Consider the following 18,977-nt stretch of genomic DNA (forward strand, 5'->3'; position numbering starts at 1 on the left):
GGGGCAGTATATGAAATAGAGAAAGGTACAGGAAGAGCGACTAAGCTGATAAAGGGAATGGCTCAGTTATGCAGGGGAAAGGTGGCCCCAGTTGGGATTGGTGACACTGGGGGGGGGCAGTTAAGGGGGGGTCACTAATATAAATATATAGGGGGTTGGCAGTAATGAAATAGAGAAAGTACAGGGAAGAGCGACTAAGCTGATAAAGGGAATGGGCTCAGTTATGGGGAAAGGCTGGCCCAGTTGGGATTGGTTACACTGGGGGGGGCAGTTAAGGGGCGGGGTCACTATATATAAATATATAAGGGGGGGGGCAGTAATGAAATAGAGAAAGTACAGGGAAGAGCGACTAAGCTGATAAAGGGAATGGGCTCAGTTATGGGGAAAGGCTGGCCCAGTTGGGATTGGTTTACACTGGGGGGGGTGGGGGCAGTTTAAGGGGGGGGTCACTATATATAAAATATATAAGGGGGGGCAGTAATGAAATAGAGAAAAGTACAGGGAAGAGCGACCTAAGCTGATAAAGGGAATGGGCTCAGTTATGGGGAAAGGCTGGCCCCAGTTGGGATTGGTTACACTGGGGGGGTGGGGGGGGCAGTTAAGGGGGGGTCACTATATATAAATATATAAGGGGGGGCAGTAATGAAATAGAGAAAGTACAGGAAGAGCGACTAAGCTTGATAAAGGAATGGGCTCAGTTATGGGGAAAGGCTGGCCCAGTTGGGATTGGTTACACTGGGGGGGGAAGGGGCAGTTAAGGGGGGGTCACTATATATAAATATATTAAGGGGGGGGCAGTAATGAAATAGAGAAAGTACAGGGAAGAGCGGACTAAGCTGATAAAGGGAATGGGCTCAGTTATGGGGAAAGGCTGGCCCAGTTGGGATTGGTTACACTGGGGGGGGGGCAGTTAAGGGGGGGGGTCACTATATATAAATATATAAGGGGGGGCAGTAATGAAATAGAGAAAGTACAGGGAAGAGCGACTAAGCTGATAAAGGGAATGGGCTCAGTTATGGGGGAAAGGCTGGCCCAGTTGGATTGGTTACACTGGGGGGGGGGGGGGCAGTTAAGGGGGGAGGGTCTGAGCTGAATGTCAGTGCCGCTCATATAGAAACCAGGCGGAATGTAATTGAGGGGCCCCAGGGGCCCATATATCAGTCTGATCTTTACCCAATAGAGAGACCTGTATCACTGAGCTCTGAGAGCTGCCTAACCTTACAGGAACACAGGAAAACATGTTTTTTTTTCAAAATGTACCAATTAATAGAGATTCTCCAGCAGAATCCTGCATTGAAATCCATTTTTTAAGAGACAAAACATATTCTTCATTTCCCAGGGTGCCACAGCCATGTGACCTGTGCTCTGATAAACTTCTGGCACACTTTACTGCTGCGCTGCAAGTTGGAGTGATATCCCCCCCATCACCCCCAGCAGCCGATCTCTTTTTTGTGCTTCTTCTTCCATATTTTCTCCTTCTTCCCACATATTTGATTTCTGCCTCCCTCCCGGCTTATATTTCCCTTCTCCTGTTTTTCCCTTTCTCAGATACAGTTCCCCCAGCAGGCACCAGGTGGCGCTGTCACTTTCAGTCAGTTCAGTCAGTATCAGTGGAAGGGACAGAAATGTATCATTGGTTGCTCTCATTTCTGCCCCCACCTTGTTACAGAATGCCCCACAGTTTGTGAGCCTTTATTATTGTATTCACTGCCATCTAGTGGATTTTTTGCTAACTGCATGTAATACTGACCAACTGCATTTCATGAAATGCAAAGCACCAGCGTGTCCTGTAGCGAGGTACAATGGGAGGAGGGTGTATGCACCAAACATACAGATACATACAAACAGGGGAAATAATGGGGGGCTCATAATATGAACTCTAATGAGCAGGAACGTAGAGCCCATTGGGTCAGACTCTGAGCTGATTATAACTAACGACCAAACAAAGGGAAGATTTGTATATTCAGGGGGGGCCAAGCCGGCCAGATGCCCTAGGCAACCCAGTCAGCCACCTCACCCCTGTACCCTGCCCCCCCATGTGATGCACGCGCAATACCATTGCAGGGGGAGTCATGACAATGGGGGGCAATGACAAGGCAGCACAGACAAGGGGCAGGAGAGTTACCTGCCTGGCACCCCCCCATCATTGCACCCCTAGTTCTGCCCCTGCGTATATATGTACCTGAGCTCCTGCAACTGAATATTGGGGTTCTGTGCATCTGATTCCCCCATGGAGGGGCCCCATTATATTTACTGTTGGGAAAAGTTAGTGCTGAGATTATAGAACTTGGGGCCCTTCCAATGCAGAAAAGAGGGGCCCCTAATGCAGAAAGGGCTTTTATAGTTAGGATTGTCCAGCCTGGAAGCTTAGACTGAGATGCCAAGTTGGGGTGCAATTCCCCTGCCCTGGATCCACACAGGGACTTTAGTGATGGGCTAATTCATGGGCAATAATGGGCTGAATACCCCCCCCAGTACCAGAAATCCATTCATGCAGACAGGCTGGCAGGGGATTTGCAGTAAATTCTCAATATGGCACTGACTGCTGAATGCTTGGATATGGGAAATGATGTAGGGGGTAAATGAGCAGAGAAATAAACATAAAGTGTTGGAAGTTCCAGAGGGGCAACCGGGACTATAGAACCAACTGTGAGTACAAGGAGAAGGGGGAGAAGCAACATGAGCAGCTCCATCTCCCCTATGTGCCCAGCGCCATCTTGTGGCACAATCAGGCAGTGCCAGGGGCACATACAGAGAGGAACAGCTCAGAGCAGCTCCATCTCCCCTATGTGCCCAGCGCCATCTTGTGGCACAATCAGGCAGTGCCAGGGGCACATACAGAGAGGAACAGCTCAGAGCAGCTCCATCTCCCCTATGTGCCCAGCGCCATCTTGTGGCACAATCAGGCAGTGCCGGGGGCACATACAGAGAGGAACAGCTCAGAGCAGCTCCATCTCCCCTATGTGCCCAGCGCCATCTTGTGGCACAATCAGGCAGTGCCGGGGGCACATACAGAGAGGAACAGCTCAGAGCAGCTTCATCTCCTCTATGTGCCCAGCGCCATCTTGTGGCACAATCAGGCAGTGCCAGGGGCACATACAGAGAGGAACAGCACAGAGCAGATCCATCTCCCCTATGTGCCCAGCGCCATCTTGTGGCACAATCAGGCAGTGCCGGGGGCACATACAGAGAGGAACAGCACAGAGCAGCTCCATCTCCCCTATGTGCCCAGCGCCACCTTGTGGCACAATCAGGCAGTGCCGGGGGCACATACAGAGAGGAACAGCACAGAGCCGGCAGCTGGCACCATGATCCCTAAAGGGCAAGAAAAGAAGGGAAGAGCCCGTACCCCAACAGCAATGGGGGCCCCTGCCCTATCCCTTCTTACTCTTAGTGGCACCGCCAGTGAGCAGAGATAAGTGATACCCAGGGGGGCAAATCTTCTTATAAACTCGCCCTCTCTCCCCTGTCTGAGCCTGAGACTTCTGTGATTGGCAGAGGTTTGGGGTTTGTGCCACATGATAAGATGGATCCAATTTGATTGGGAATTAGACTCACGAACCCCATGTTTACGAGGGTGCGCAAGTGTGAGTTGCATGTTTCTTCCAGAATACCCCAAGATTAGCTGTGTTCCCTCCCTCAGTCCCACCCACCCCCCAGTCCCACTCCCACTCACCCCCCAGTCCCACTCCCACTCACCCCCCAGTCCCACTCCCACTCACCCCCCAGTCCCACTCCCACTCACCCCCCAGTCCCATTCACACTCACCCCCCCAGTCCCACTCACACCCACCCTCAGTCCCACTCACACTAACCCCCCAGTTCCCATTCACACTCACCCCCCAGTCCCATTCACACTCACCCCCCAGTCCCACTCACACTCACCCCCCAGTCCCATTCACACTCACCCCCCAGTCCCACTCCCACCCACCCTCAGTCCCACTCCCACTCACCCCCCAGTCCCATTCACATTCACCCCCAGTCCCATTCACACTCACCCCCCAGTCCCACTCACACCCACCCCCAGTCCCATTCACACTCACCCCCCAGTCCCATTCACACTCACCCCCCAGTCCCATTCACACTCACCCCCCAGTCCCACTCACACTAACCCCCCAGTCCCATTCACACTCACCCCCCAGTCCCACTCCCACCCACCCTCAGTCCCACTCCCACTCACCCCCCAGTCCCATTCACATTCACCCCCCAGTCCCATTCACACTCACCCCCCCAGTCCCACTCACACCCACCCTCAGTCCCACTCACACTAACCCCCCAGTCCCATTCACACTCACCCCCCAGTCCCACTCACACTCACCCCCAGTCCCATTCACACTCACCCCCCAGTCCCACTCCCACCCACCCTCAGTCCCACTCCCACTCACCCCCCAGTCCCATTCACATTCACCCCCCAGTCCCATTCACACTCACCCCCCCAGTCCCACTCACACCCACCCTCAGTCCCACTCACACTAACCCCCCAGTCCCATTCACACTCACCCCCCCAGTCCCATTCACACTCACCCCCCCAGTCCCACTCCCACCCACCCTCAGTCCCACTCCCACCCACCCTCAGTCCCACTCCCACCCACCCCCCACCCACCCCCAGTCCCATTCACACTCACCCCCCAGTCCCATTCACACTCACCCCCCCAGTCCCACTCACACCCACCCTCAGTCCCACTCACACTAACCCCCCAGTTCCATTCACACTCACCCCCCCAGTCCCACTCACACCCACCCTCAGTCCCACTCACACCAACCCCCAGTCCCACTCACACTAACCCCCAGTCCCATTCACACTCACCCCCCCAGTCCCACTCCCACCCACCCTCAGTCCCACTCACACTCACCCCCCAGTCCCACTCACACTCACCCCTCAGTCCCACTCACCACCCAGTCCCACTCACACTCACCCCCCAGTCCCATTCCCACCCACCCTCAGTCCCACTCACACTCACCCCCCAGTCCCACTCCCACCCACCCTCAGTCCCACTCACACTCACCCCCCAGTCCCACTCCCACCCACCCTCAGTCCCACTCACACTCACCCTCAGTCCCACTCACACTCACCCCCCCAGTTCCATTCACACTCACCCCCAGTCCCATTCACACTCACCCCCCCAGTCCCACTCCCACCCACCCTCAGTCCCACTCACACTCACCCCCCCAGTCCCACTCACACCCACCCTCAGTCCCACTCACAGTCACCCCCCAGTCCCATTCACACTCACCCCCCCAGTCCCACTCCCACCCACCCTCAGTCCCACTCACACTCACCCCCCAGTCCCACTCACCACCCAGTCCCACTCACACTCACCCCCCAGTCCCATTCCCACCCACCCTCAGTCCCACTCACACTCACCCCCCAGTCCCACTCCCACCAACCCTCAGTCCCACTCACACTCACCCCCCCAGTCCCACTCCCACCCACCCTCAGTCCCACTCACACTCACCCCCCAGTCCCATTCACACTCACCCCCCCAGTCCCACTCCCACCCAGTCCCACTCACACTCACCACCCAGTCCCACTCACATTCACCCCCCCAGTCCCACTCACCACCTAGTCATAGCTGCACTCACACTCAGCACCCAGTCCACACTCAGCACCCAGTGGCACACAGAGAAGGGGAGATGTGGGTGCAGACAGAAGGGTTTATTATTGCAGATAAAGCAGAATCACAATAACAGAGCCAGTAACATGAGGAGAGAATGATATCAGGACTTGCAGGTTCATCTAGAGTCCTTTCCATTAGGGTTAGTTTCCCTTTAATAAAGCTCAGTGTCCCTTTAATATGTGCTCTCTCAGTGCTGCCAGTCCGACCCAGGTCTCGGGCGGGTCCCTGAGCAGAAGTAGGCGGAGCTGGGATTGCTGGCTTAGTGGGACTCCAGGCAGTTACTGGTGAGGGTGCAGGGAATCCCCTCTGATTGTAGCTGTGGGATTAGGATCATGGCGGGATCTGCAGAAGGGGGATCTCCAGCTGGGAATCAAGCAGCTCTCGGGGGTCTCTCAGCCAGGCCGGGAGTAGGTGCCGGGAGTAGGTGCCGGGAGTAGGTGCTGGGAGTAGGTGCTGGGAGTAGGTGCCAGGAGTAGGTGCCGGGAGTAGGTGCTGGCACTGGCTGCTCAGATGGATTCCTATGTTTAACTGATGGGTCTCAGAGAACTCACTTTGTCATTCCAGCCGAGAGGGACGTAGTCTGGCACCCAATCTCCAGCCACCGTGACCATTCCGCTCCCTGTGTAATGTTCCCCATCATACAGGATCCAGACTCCTCTCTCTGCCTTGTGAGAAGAAGTCATATTATCAAAGCCATGCGATTTCAGTGTCTCTGTCGCCTTCTCCAGAGTAACTGCCCTCCCCTCATAGTTGATATCCTCATACAGAGTGATCTTGGGGGTGAGGAGCCCACCAGGAACCACCCGAACTGAGCTGATCTGATTAGCAAAGCCTGGGGTGTTGCAGGATCCTTCTCTATAGTGAGTGAATTCCCCATGGTATTGGGTTCCAGTAAAGACGATCCAAGGGTCCCCAGTGACTCTGAGGGACTGGGCGCGTTTCAGGAAGCCGACAGAGGACAAGTCCCCACTATCTGCCGTCAGTCTCTGACTGTCTCCCTTCAGGTTTGGTTCAGAAAACAGCTCCAGGATGTTACTCATCTTGCCCAGAAGTCTCTGAGTTCTGCGTCTCTATAGGATAAGGATCAGATTGATGTTTGGGTCCCTGGGGCCCCTCATTTTATACTCTGCCTGGTGGGGGGGAGGTACCATTTCAGGGGAAAGGATTGTGCAACCTCAATAAACCCCAGTATCTGATTTCCAGATAACCAGTCACTAAAGGTAAATAAGCCCTATTCCTGTCTCTCAGCTCTTAGAATACATCGGTGAGTGTGGGGAGTGGAACTGCACTGTGGGTGTTTAATGAAGTACAGAATATAGTAACGACCCCAAGGATCTCCCTGTTCTGTAGCTTGGGGGTACAGGGGGCAATGTATATAACACCATGCCCCCCCAATATATCAGGAATGTCCCTGGCTGGATACATTACTAATACATTTCAGTATATTCTCCTAAAACACAAGGAAAGATATCACAATGCAAAACCTTTCTGATTTGTGTTTAATGAGTAGGTGAGCAGAAGCCTAGATATTGGGGGGCAGTGGATGGGATCTACTTAGACTTTGCTAAAGCACTGGATCCAGTACCACACAAAAAGTTAATGATAAAATTGAGGAATATCCTATTTGGGGTGATTTGCCTTTGTATGCAAGAGATAAATGCAGCAAACTGCAACATTTTTAGGTGATTTTCTGAAATGTCAGTAAATCTAGGATTCAAACTTTGCAGATTGGTACTTTGGTGTAGAAAGAACACTTTACCCATGTTGGATTTCTCAGAGTGTGTACTTTTACAAAAATATATGGTTTTCTGGGGGTCTCTGTATAGTTAGTGGGTCTTACGGTACATAATACGCTGTCAGGGGGCTCTGTGTGCAGAGTTGGCAGGCAAGAAATCCATATGCTCTATTTTCATTTTGGGTTCAGTACATACCACAGACTTTGGTATATCTATGTATATTGGGCATCAAACTGCTCAGTAGACCTTAGGTGTTCCTATTTAGGGTGATTTGCCTTTGTACGCAAGAATTTGTGTGAGATAAATGTGGCAAACTGCAAGATTTTGAGGCAATTTTCTTGAATGTCATAAAAACCACTAACTTTAGGAAAGTTTTGCAGATTGGTACTTTAGTGTAGAAAGGACCCTTTACCCATGCTGGATTCATCAGTATGTGTACTTTCCAAAAATATATGGTTTTCTGGGGTCTCACAGCACATAATATGCTGTCAGGGGGTTCAAAAACTGAGTTGGCAGGCGAGGAATCCATATGCGCTATTCTCATTTTGGGTTCAGTATATACCACAGACTTTGGTATATCTATGTATATTGGGCATCAAACTGTTCAGTAGACCTTAGGTGTTCCTATTTAGGGTGATTTGCCTTTGTATGCAAGAATTTGTGTGAGATAAATGTGGAAAATTGCAACATTTTTAGGCAATTTTCTGAAATGTCATAAAAACCACTAAGTTTAGGAAAGCTTTGCAGATTGGTACTTTGGTGTATAAAGGACTCTTTACCCATGTTGGATTTGTCAGAATGTGTACTTTCAAAAAATATATGGTTTTCTGGGTTTTTCTGTATAGTTAGGGGGTCTTACGGCACATAATACGCTGTCATTGGGAATTTTTTGGAGAAATTGAGTTGGCAGCTGAGATAATTCATATGCACTATTTTCATTTGGGTGCCTCTGTACCCCACATATCTTTGCATATTGGACATCAAACTGTTCAGTGGACCCCTGGCGTTCATATTTAGGGTATTTTATCTTGGTACCGAATGCTATGTGGGAGATAAGATGCTGCAAAGTGGAAGCTTTGAGAGGATTTTTTTAAATGTCATCAAAATTGCCAAATTTAGGAAAGCTTTGCGGCTTGGTACTTTGGTGTAGAAAGACACAGGTACCCATTTTAGATTCAGAGGAATGTGTACTTTCCAAAAATATAAGGCTTTCTGGGGTGAGTGTAATCTTTTGTAGCTTTATCCCACATATAATGATGTAAATGTGTTGATTTTGCAGAAGGTGAAATGACAGAAATGACAGCACATATGGGGGTTCACATTGGAGCCCCTACATGCCACATACTTAGCTAAACCTATACATATTGGGCATCAAACTGTTCAGGGGACCCCTGGCATTCAAATGTAGGGGTTTTTATCTGGTTACTTTATGGCCTGTAGGAGATAAGATACTATAGTCTGGAAGCTTTGAGGAGATTTTTTAAAAAATTCACAAATTTTGATTAAAAAAAACAATAACTTTAGGAAAGTGTTACAACTTGATAGTTTGGAGTAGACAGACAGTTCTACCTATTCTGGATTCCCCAGAATCTGTTCTTTCCAAAAATTTATAATTTTCTGGGATAAACCTTCTGTCAGTAGAATTTTTGGCCTTGAAATCTAAAGTATGCAGCTTTCTGGCGCAGTGTTTTGGGGATTTGGTAGTGTCCTGCTGGGAGTTTGTGGCCTATACACGTGGGAATTCTCCATAAAACTATATATATTTGTTATTGGTGCATTTAGAAGACATGGGACTTTCCAAATAAGTTGTATTTTCCTACATAAAATAATTTTTGTTTCTGGTATATGTGTTTATATTATGGAAAATATGTTTTTTTTTATTTTTTAGATATTTAGAAGCCTATATCTCGTTACAGTATTGAAATTACACAAAAATTCTACCATATTTTGAAAGCTAAGATTGTCCTGAAAAAAACGATATATAGTTTTCCTGGGTAAACTAAAAGTCCCCCCGAGGAAAGGCCCCTAAATGGAAACAGAGTAAAATGTTCAAAAACTGTCTGGCAATACAAGTTCTGCTTTGACCAAATTGGCTGGCAGTAAAAGGGTTAAAATATGTATTTATTGCAGTTTTCCCAATCTCATCATTATGTTCAACCCAGAGGGGAACAGGTCAGATAAGTAGAAATGAGAAAGTGAAAATCAGGAACATGCATTTATGGGCCGATTCTTGTTGTAATAATGAACAGCCCAATGCGACACTGTATGTGCCCATGAAATGTTTATTGGGCCAATGGGCCATTTATGAGCAGCCGACTCCCATTTAACCCTTAATCACTGGGAATGTTAGAGTTTCCTTATCAGACCTGTAAAGTTCCAGTTGTTTCACAAGAAACAGTCACTTGTGTTTAACCCACATAAACTGATCTTTTATTGCAAAGGAAGCAGCTACTGAAATCTGACGATATTGTTGGCCGTGTACCGATAATCTCATACAAACAGCAGATTTAATGATTATTGGTTCATGTATACTGGCCCATTGAACCCGACTGATACCCATGTGCAATAGAGAATCGGGGGTGTGAAAGTTTCATCAGTACCATGTTGGTCAGTTCCTATTGGGTAGTTCCTGTGGGTCAGTTCCTATGGGCCAATTCCTATGGAACAAGTCCTGTGGGTCAGTTCCTGTTGGGTACTTCCTGTGGGTCAGTTCCTGTTGGGTACTTCCTGTGGGTCAGTTCCTATGGGCCAGTTCCAATGGAACAGGTCCTGTGGGTCAGTTCCTGTTGGGTACTTCCTGTGGGTCAGTTCCTGTTGGGTACTTCCTGTGGGTCAGTTCTTGTTGGGTACTTCCTGTGGGTCAGTTCCTGTTGGGTACTTCCTGTGGGTAAGTTCCTATGGACCAGTTCCTATGGAACAAGTCCTGTGGGTCAGTTCCTGTTGGGTACTTGGAACAGGTCCTGTGGGTCAGTTCCTGTTGGGTACTTCCTGTGGGTCAGTTCCTGTTGGGTACTTCCTGTGGGTAAGTTCCTATGGACCAGTTCCTATGGAACAAGTCCTGTGGGTCAGTTCCTGTTGGGTACTTCCTGTGGGCCAGTTCCTATGGACCAGTTCCTATGGAACAAGTCCTGTGGGTCAGTTCCTGTTGGGTACTTGGAACAGGTCCTGTGGGTCAGTTCCTATGGGCCAGTTCCTGTTGGGTTGGAACAGGTCCTGTGGGTCAGTTCCTGTTGGGTACTTCCTGTTGGTCAGTTCCTGTTGGGTACTTCCTGTGGGTCAGTTCCTGTTGGGTACTTGGAACAGGTCCTGTGGGTCAGTTCCTATGGAACAGGTCCTGTGGGTCAGTTCCTGTTGGGTACTTCCTGTGGGTCAGTTCCTATGGGTCAGTTCCTGTTGGGTACTTCCTGTGGGTCAGTTCCTGTTGGGTACTTCCTGTGGGTCAGTTCCTGTTGGGTACTTCCTGTGGGTCAGTTCCTGTTGGGTACTTCCTGTGGGTAAGTTGCTATGGACCAGTTCCTATGGAACAAGTCCTGTGGGTCAGTTCCTGTTGGGTACTTGGAACAGGTCCTGTGGGTCAGTTCCTGTTGGGTACTTCCTGTGGGTCAGTTCCTGTTGGGTACTTCCTGTGGGTCAGTTCCTATGGGCCAGTTCCTATGGAACAGGTCCTGTGGGTCAGTTCCTGTTGGGTACTTCCTGTGGGTCAGTTCCTGTTGGGTACTTCCTGTGGGTCAGTTCCTGTTGGGTACTTCCTGTGGGTCAGTTCCTATGGGCCAGTTCCTATGGAACAAGTCCTGTGGGTCAGTTCCTGTTGGATACTTGGAACAGGTCCTGTGGGTCAGGTCCTGTGGGTCAGTTTCCATGGGCCAGTTCCTGTGGGTCAGTTTCCGTGGGCCAGTCCCTGTGGGCCAGTTCCTGTGGGCCAGTTCCTGTGGGTAAGTTCAGGCCCCTGCAGTAACCCATGGCCTTTACACTTTGCTGCAATGTCTGTGCGCTGTACCCACCCCTTACCCACCTTATTCTGCCCCCCATGTCTGGGCTGGATCCCATCTCAGGCCTCTATAGTAACCCATGGCCTTTACACTTTGGTGTTTGTAACACCCAACACATTTTGCTTACCACAGTTACCATATAAAAGAGACCAAGTTAAAATCTTACAATTGGCCAAAACTGACTATATGGGGCTTCCATTGGCCAAAACTGACTATATGGGGCTTCCATTGGCCAAAACCGAGTATACAGATCTTTCATTGGCCAAAACTGAATTTTACATAGTGAATGTTACATAGTTACATAGGGTTGAAAAAAGAAAAAAAGAGTCCATCAAGTTCAACCCTTCCAAGTAAACCCAGCACCCACACCTACCAATCTATACACTCACATACATAAACTATATATACACCCACTAGTACTAACTGTAGGTATTAGTATCACAATACCTTGGGTATTCTGATTGTTCAACAACTCATCCAGGCCCCTCTTATAGGCACTAACAGAATCTGCCATTACCCCATCTCTAGGAAGGGCATTCCCCAACCTCCCTGCCCTCACCGTGAGGAACCCCCTACCCAACATCCCCCGGCAGGGCATTCCCCAACCTCCTCACTGTAAGGAACCCCCTACCCAATACCCCCGGCAGGGCATTCCCCAACCCCCTCACTGTAAGGAACCCCCTACCCAATACCCCCGGCAGGGCATTCCCCAACCCCCTCACTGTAAGGAACCCCCTACCCAATACCCCCGGCAGGGCATTCCCCAACCCCCTCACTGTAAGGAACCCCCTACCCAATACCCCCGGCAGGGCATTCCCCAACCCCCTCACTGTAAGGAACCCCCTACCCAATACCCCCGGCAGGGCATTCCCCAACCCCCTCACTGCCCTCACCGTGAGGAACCCCCTACCCAACATCCCCTGGCAGGGCATTCCCCAACCCCCTCACTGTAAGGAACCCCCTACCCAATACCCCCGGCAGGGCATTCCCCAACCCCCTCACTGCCCTCACTGTGAGGAACCCCCTACCCAACATCCCCGGCAGGGCATTCCCCAACCTCCTCACTGTAAGGAACCCCCTACCCAATACCCCCGGCAGGGCATTCCCCAACCCCCTCACTGTAAGGAACCCCCTACCCAATACCCCCGGCAGGGCATTCCCCAACTCCCTCACTGTAAGGAACCCCCTACCCAATACCCCCGGCAGGGCATTCCCCAACTCCCTCACTGTAAGGAACCCCCTACCCAATACCCCCGGCAGGGCATTCCCCAACCCCCTCACTGCCCTCACCGTGAGGAACCCCCTACCCAACATCCCCTGGCAGGGCATTCCCCAACCCCCTCACTGTAAGGAACCCCCTACCCAATACCCCCGGCAGGGCATTCCCCAACCCCCTCACTGCCCTCACTGTGAGGAACCCCCTACCCAACATCCCCCGGCAGGGCATTCCCCAACCCCCTCACTGCCCTCACCGTGAGGAACCCCCTACCCAACATCCCCCGGCAGGGCATTCCCCAACCCCCTCACTGCCCTCACCGTGAGGAACCCCCTTCGCTGCTTCAAATGGAAGCTCCATTCCTCTAATCTATAGGGGGGGCCTCTGGTGCGTTGATTGTTTTTATGGGAAAAAAGAACCCCCCCAACTGCCTATAATCCCCCCTAATGTACTTGTACAGAGTAATCATGTCCCCTCGCAAGCGCCTCTTTTCCAGAGAAAACAACCTCAACCCTGACAGTCTCACCTCATAGTTTAACCCTTCCATCCCCTTTACCAGTTTAGTTGCAGTTGCATACTCACTGTTACTGCCCCCCCCATACTCACTGTTACTGCCCCCCCATACTCACTGTTACTGCCCCTGCCCCCCATACTCACTGTCACTGCCCCCCATACTCACTGTCCCTGCCCCCCCATACTCACTGTCCCTGCCCCCCCCATATTCACTGTCCCTGCCCCCCCCATATTCACTGTCCCTGCCCCCCCCCATACTCACTGTCCCTGCCCCCCCCCCATACTCACTGTCACTGCCCCCCATACTCACTGTCACTGCCCCCCCCCATACTCACTGTCACTGCCCCCCATACTCACTGTCACTGCCCCCCATTCTCACTGTTACTGCCCCCCATTCTCACTGTTACTGCCCCTGCCCCCCATACTCACTGTCCCTGCCCCCGCCCCCCATACTCACTGTCCCTGCCCCTGCCCCCCCCATACTCACTGTTACTGCCCCCCCATACTCACTGTTACTGCCCCCCCCATACTCACTGTTACTGCCCCCCCATACTCACTGTTACTGCCCCCCCCATACTCACTGTTACTGCCCCCCCCATACTCACTGTTACTGCCCCCCATACTCACTGTCCCTGCCCCCCATACTCACTGTTACTGCCCCCCCCCATACTCACTGTTACTGCCCCCCCCATACTCACTGTTACTGCCCTCCATACTCACTGTCCCTGCCCCCCATACTCAAGGTGAGGCCTTACCAGGGACCTATAAAGGGGCAAAATTATGTTCTCATCCCTTGAGTCAATGCCCTGTTTATACAAGACAGCACTTTATTTGCTTTAGTAGCCACAGAATGACACTGCCTGGAGTTGCACAGCTTGTTATCCACAAATACCCCCCAAGTCCCTCTCAATAAAGGATCCCCCCAACTCACTCCCATTCAGTAGATAGTTCTCGTTTATATTATTTCTACCAAATTGCATAACTTTGCACTTATCAACATTGAACCCCATTTCCCAGTTTGCTGCCCAGTTTCCCAGTCAAATCGCTCTGCAAAGCGGCACACCCTGCATGGAACTTATAGTTTTGCACAATTTTGTGTCATCAGCAAAAATAGAAACAGTACTGTCTATGCCCCCCCCCCCAGGGCATTAATAAACAAGTTAAAAAGCAAAGGCCCAAGGACTGACCCCTGCGGTACCCACTAACCACACTGGCCCAATTAGAAAATGTTCCATTTACCCCACTCTGTGTAATCTATCCTTCAGCCAGTTCAGCCTGATTCACTAAAGTGCGATAAAAATTATCACATGCTTTTTTGCATTAAATTTGTCGCAATAATTAGCACGCGATTCACCACTGTATTATCGCGTGCGATAAGTCACCGCATCGCATGCGTTATTTGTCGCGCGACCACATGTGCTAGTTTTAACGCATGCGATAATTTCCGCGCTGAAAAGAATACAATCGCATGATTCACTATAACTTTGGCGCGCTAAATATCGCATTCGGCTATGCGAAAATTAACCCCTACTACAGGCAGGCGAAAAATTATAGAAAAGTACAGTAAATGAGTTTTTTGCAATAAAATATGGACTTACAGTGTTATTTATTCAGTCTGTGTCTTTTTACTCAATTTCACTAAAGTCTTGGCATGTATGGAATTTCCCTACTAATATACAGTACTATAGCGGTGAATATTTAGTCGGATAATATACAGTACTATAGCGGTGAATATTTAGTCGCCATAATATACAGTACTATAGCGGTGAGTATTTAGTCGGATAATATACAGTACTATAGCGGTAAATATTTAGTCGCGATATTATACAGTACTATAGCGGTGAATATTTAGTCGGATAATATACAGTACTATAGCGGTAAATATTTAGTCGGATAATATACAGTACTATAGCGGTAAATATTTAGTCGGATAATATACAGTACTATAGCGGTAAATATTTAGTCGCGATATTATACAGTACTATAGCGGTGAGTATTTAGTCGGATAATATACAGTACTATAGCGGTGAATATTTAGTCGGATAATATACAGTACTATAGCGGTAAATATTTAGTCGCGATATTATACAGTACTATAGCGGTGAGTATTTAGTCGGATAATATACAGTACTATAGCGGTGAATATTTAGTCGCCAAAATATACAGTACTATAGCGGTGAATATTTAGTCGGATAATATACAGTACTATAGCGGTAAATATTTAGTCGGATAATATACAGTACTATAGCGGTGAGTATTTAGTCGCCATAATATACAGTACTATAGCGGTGAGTATTTAGTCGGATAATATACAGTACTATAGCAGTGAATATTTAGTCGCCAAAATATACAGTACTATAGCGGTGAATATTTAGTCGGATAATATACAGTACTATAGCGGTAAATATTTAGTCGGATAATATACAGTACTATAGCGGTGAGTATTTAGTCGCCATAATATACAGTACTATAGCGGTGAGTATTTAGTCGGATAATATACAGTACTATAGCGGTGAATATTTAGTCGCCATAATATACAGTACTATAGCGGTGAATATTTAGTCGGATATTATACAGTACTATAGCGGTGGATATTTAGGCGCAATATTATACAGTACTATAGCGGTAAATATTTAGTCGGATAATATACAGTACTATAGCGGTGAGTATTTAGTCGGATAATATACAGTACTATAGCGGTGAGTATTTAGTCGGATAATATACAGTACTATAGCGGTGAGTATTTAGTCGGATAATATACAGTACTATAGCGGTGAGTATTTAGTCAGATAATATACAGTACTATAGCGGTGGATATTTAGGCGCAATATTATACAGTACTATAGCGGTGGATATTTAGGCGCAATATTATACAGTACTATAGCGGTGGATATTTAGGCGCAATATTATACAGTACTATAGCGGTGGATATTTAGGCGCAATATTATACAGTACTATAGCGGTGGATATTTAGGCGCAATATTATACAGTACTATAGCGGTGGATATTAAGTCGCAATATTATACAGTACTATAGCGGTAAATATTAAGTCGCAATATTATACAGTACTATAGCAGTGGATATTTAGGCGCAATATTATACAGTACTATAGCGGTGGATATTTAGGCGCAATATTATACAGTACTATAGCGGTGGATATTTAGGCGCAATATTATACAGTACTATAGCGGTGGATATTTAGGCGCAATATTATACAGTACTATAGCGGTGGGTATTTAGGCGCACAAAATACATTACTAGGTATAATAATTATAGAAAAGTACAGTAAATGAGTTTTTGCCAATAAAATATGGACTTACAGTGTTATTTATTCAGTATGTGTTTCCCCTAGAGTGGCGCAGCCGCCAGTTTGCAGGGAAATGTTCATTTTTAATACAGTAATTTTACGAAAGTATTGGCGTGTATGGCTAACATGGCGTGCGTTTATTTGCGCGACTATTTATATGCGGCTACAAGTGATGAAATGTTTCGCCAGGCATGGATTCGCAGCAAATTTTTGGATGTGCGTGGGAATTTTCATGTGGCGAATTTTTTTATGCGTTTTGCCATTGGCGGATGGTTTTGCGAAACGCATGAAAAAATTTGCTGCAAAAAAATTTGCCGCACGTCCAAAAATTCACTGCGAATCCATGCCTGGCGAAACATTTCATCACTTGTAGCCGCATATAAATAGTCGCGCAAATGAACGCAGGCCTTGTTAGCCATACACGCCAATATATATTTTTATAGGTTTTTGGGCTTTTTTTTTGCAAATAAACATTTATACCGCACCTCTCTAGCACTCTGTGCTCTCCCAGGGCAAAATGGCGCCAGTTTTATGCTGCCGGTTGTCGCTTGCGTAATGTCGCGACAATTAGCGCATGCGATAAATAGCTTGCATGCGGAAAATACCGCGCATGCTATTTATCACGACATATCGCATAAAATACTGCGCGTAAAAAAGCGCAAGTATGCTTATAGTGAATCATGCGAAAAGTCGCGGAAATTAAGACGCGATAAAATTAACGCACGCTATAAATAGCGCACATTTTATCGCACGTCAGTGAATCGGGCCCACTGTATCAAACGCTTTAGCAAAGTCCAAGTAGATCCCATCCACTGCCATTCCAGCATCGAGGTTCCTGCTCACCTCCTCATAAAAGGCAACTAAATTAGTCTGGCAAGATCTGTTACCCATAAACCCCTGTGGCACAAACTAATAGTATTGTGAACTGCAATGTATACAAGTACCCTATCCCTTATTACCCCTTCCAGAAGCTTTCCTACTACTGATGTCAGACTAACAGGCCTATAGTTTTCAGGCTGAGAACGGGATCCCTTTTTAAATAACGGCACCACATTAGCAATCCGCCAGTCTCTCGGCACCATGCCAGACCCCAATGAATCCTGAAAAATTAAGTGAAGAGGTTTGGCAATCACAGCGCTCAGTTCATTTAATACCCTGGGATGAATCCCATCCGGCCCTGGACCTTTGTTTACCTTTACATGTTCCAGTCTCTATTGAATCCCCCCCCGAGTGACCCATGCGTCAGTAGCTAAATTACTAGCACTGGGTATATTACAAGGGAAGCCTTCATTATCTGGCTCCTCAGATGTATAGACAGATGGGAAATAAGAGTTCAAAATTTCAGCTTTTTCCCCGTTCTCATCAACCAACTTACCCCCCCGTGATAATAAAGTTCCCACCCCTTCTTGCTTCATTTTTTTACTATTCACATAATTACCAGTCTTATGATCATAATTTTGTAACTAAAAACCCCTGTTTCTGTGAACACATGCACTAGCATAGATAATTTACTTGAAACAGGGGCCAGGGAATGTGCTTTGATCAATCCCCCGCTCTTTTTGTAGGCTTGTAGTTAATTTGGCCAGATCACTGGCACTTCTATTGTATTTGTATACTCTATTTAGCCCTGGGGTGCTCCCACAACCCCTTTCTGTGTATAATTAAAAAAAAAAAATTTTCACCCCTAACTGCAATACCCCTTTCCATCTCTATTTTAGCTGCATAATTTAAGCTGGATAATTAAAGTCCCCCATAATAACAACTTGACCCAATTTTGAAGCCTCCTCCATTTGCAACAATAGCTGGGCCTCATCCCCCTCATCTATACGGGGTGGTTTATAGCATACACCAATGATCATTTTCTTTGTGACCTTCAGCCCTACTGACATTTCTACCCAAAGAGATTCAACGTTTTCATTGGTAATGTCTTTATTACATGGTTTTAACTCTGACTTTACATAAAGACAAACCCCTCCCCCTTTTTAATCCCTCTGTCCCTCCTAAAAAGTGTATAATCATTTAAATTCACAGCCCAGTCAAATTATGGGGCTATCATGGCCAGAACTGAATATACGGGGCTTCCATTGGGCAAAGCTGAATATACGGGGCTTCCATTGGGCAAAGCTGAATATACGGGGCTTCCATTGGGCAAAAACTCAATATATGGAGCTTTCAATGTCAAAAACTGAATTTATGGGGCTTCCATTTTCCAAAACTGAATATACAGGGCTTCTATTGACAAAGACTAAATACATTCAGCTTTCATTGGCCAAAACGGAATATACAGGGCTTTCACTGCCCAAAATTGAATATATAAGGACTTCCATTGGCCAAAACTGAATATACATAGTAACATAGTAAGTTGGGTTGAAAAAAGACATACGTCCATCACATTCAACCGTAATGCCTATATATAACCTGCCTAACTACAAGTTGATCCAGAGGAAGGCAAAAAACCCCATCTGAAGCCTAATTTGCCACAGAGGGGAAAAAATTCCTTCCTGACTCCAAGATGGCAATCGGACCAGTCCCTGTATCAACTTGTACTAAGAGCTATCCCCCATAACCGTGTATTCCCTCACTTGTACTGAGAGCTATC

This window comes from Xenopus tropicalis, chromosome 7, assembly GCF_000004195.4.
Source record: "Xenopus tropicalis strain Nigerian chromosome 7, UCB_Xtro_10.0, whole genome shotgun sequence".
In the NCBI taxonomy this organism is placed as follows: domain Eukaryota; kingdom Metazoa; phylum Chordata; class Amphibia; order Anura; family Pipidae; genus Xenopus; species Xenopus tropicalis.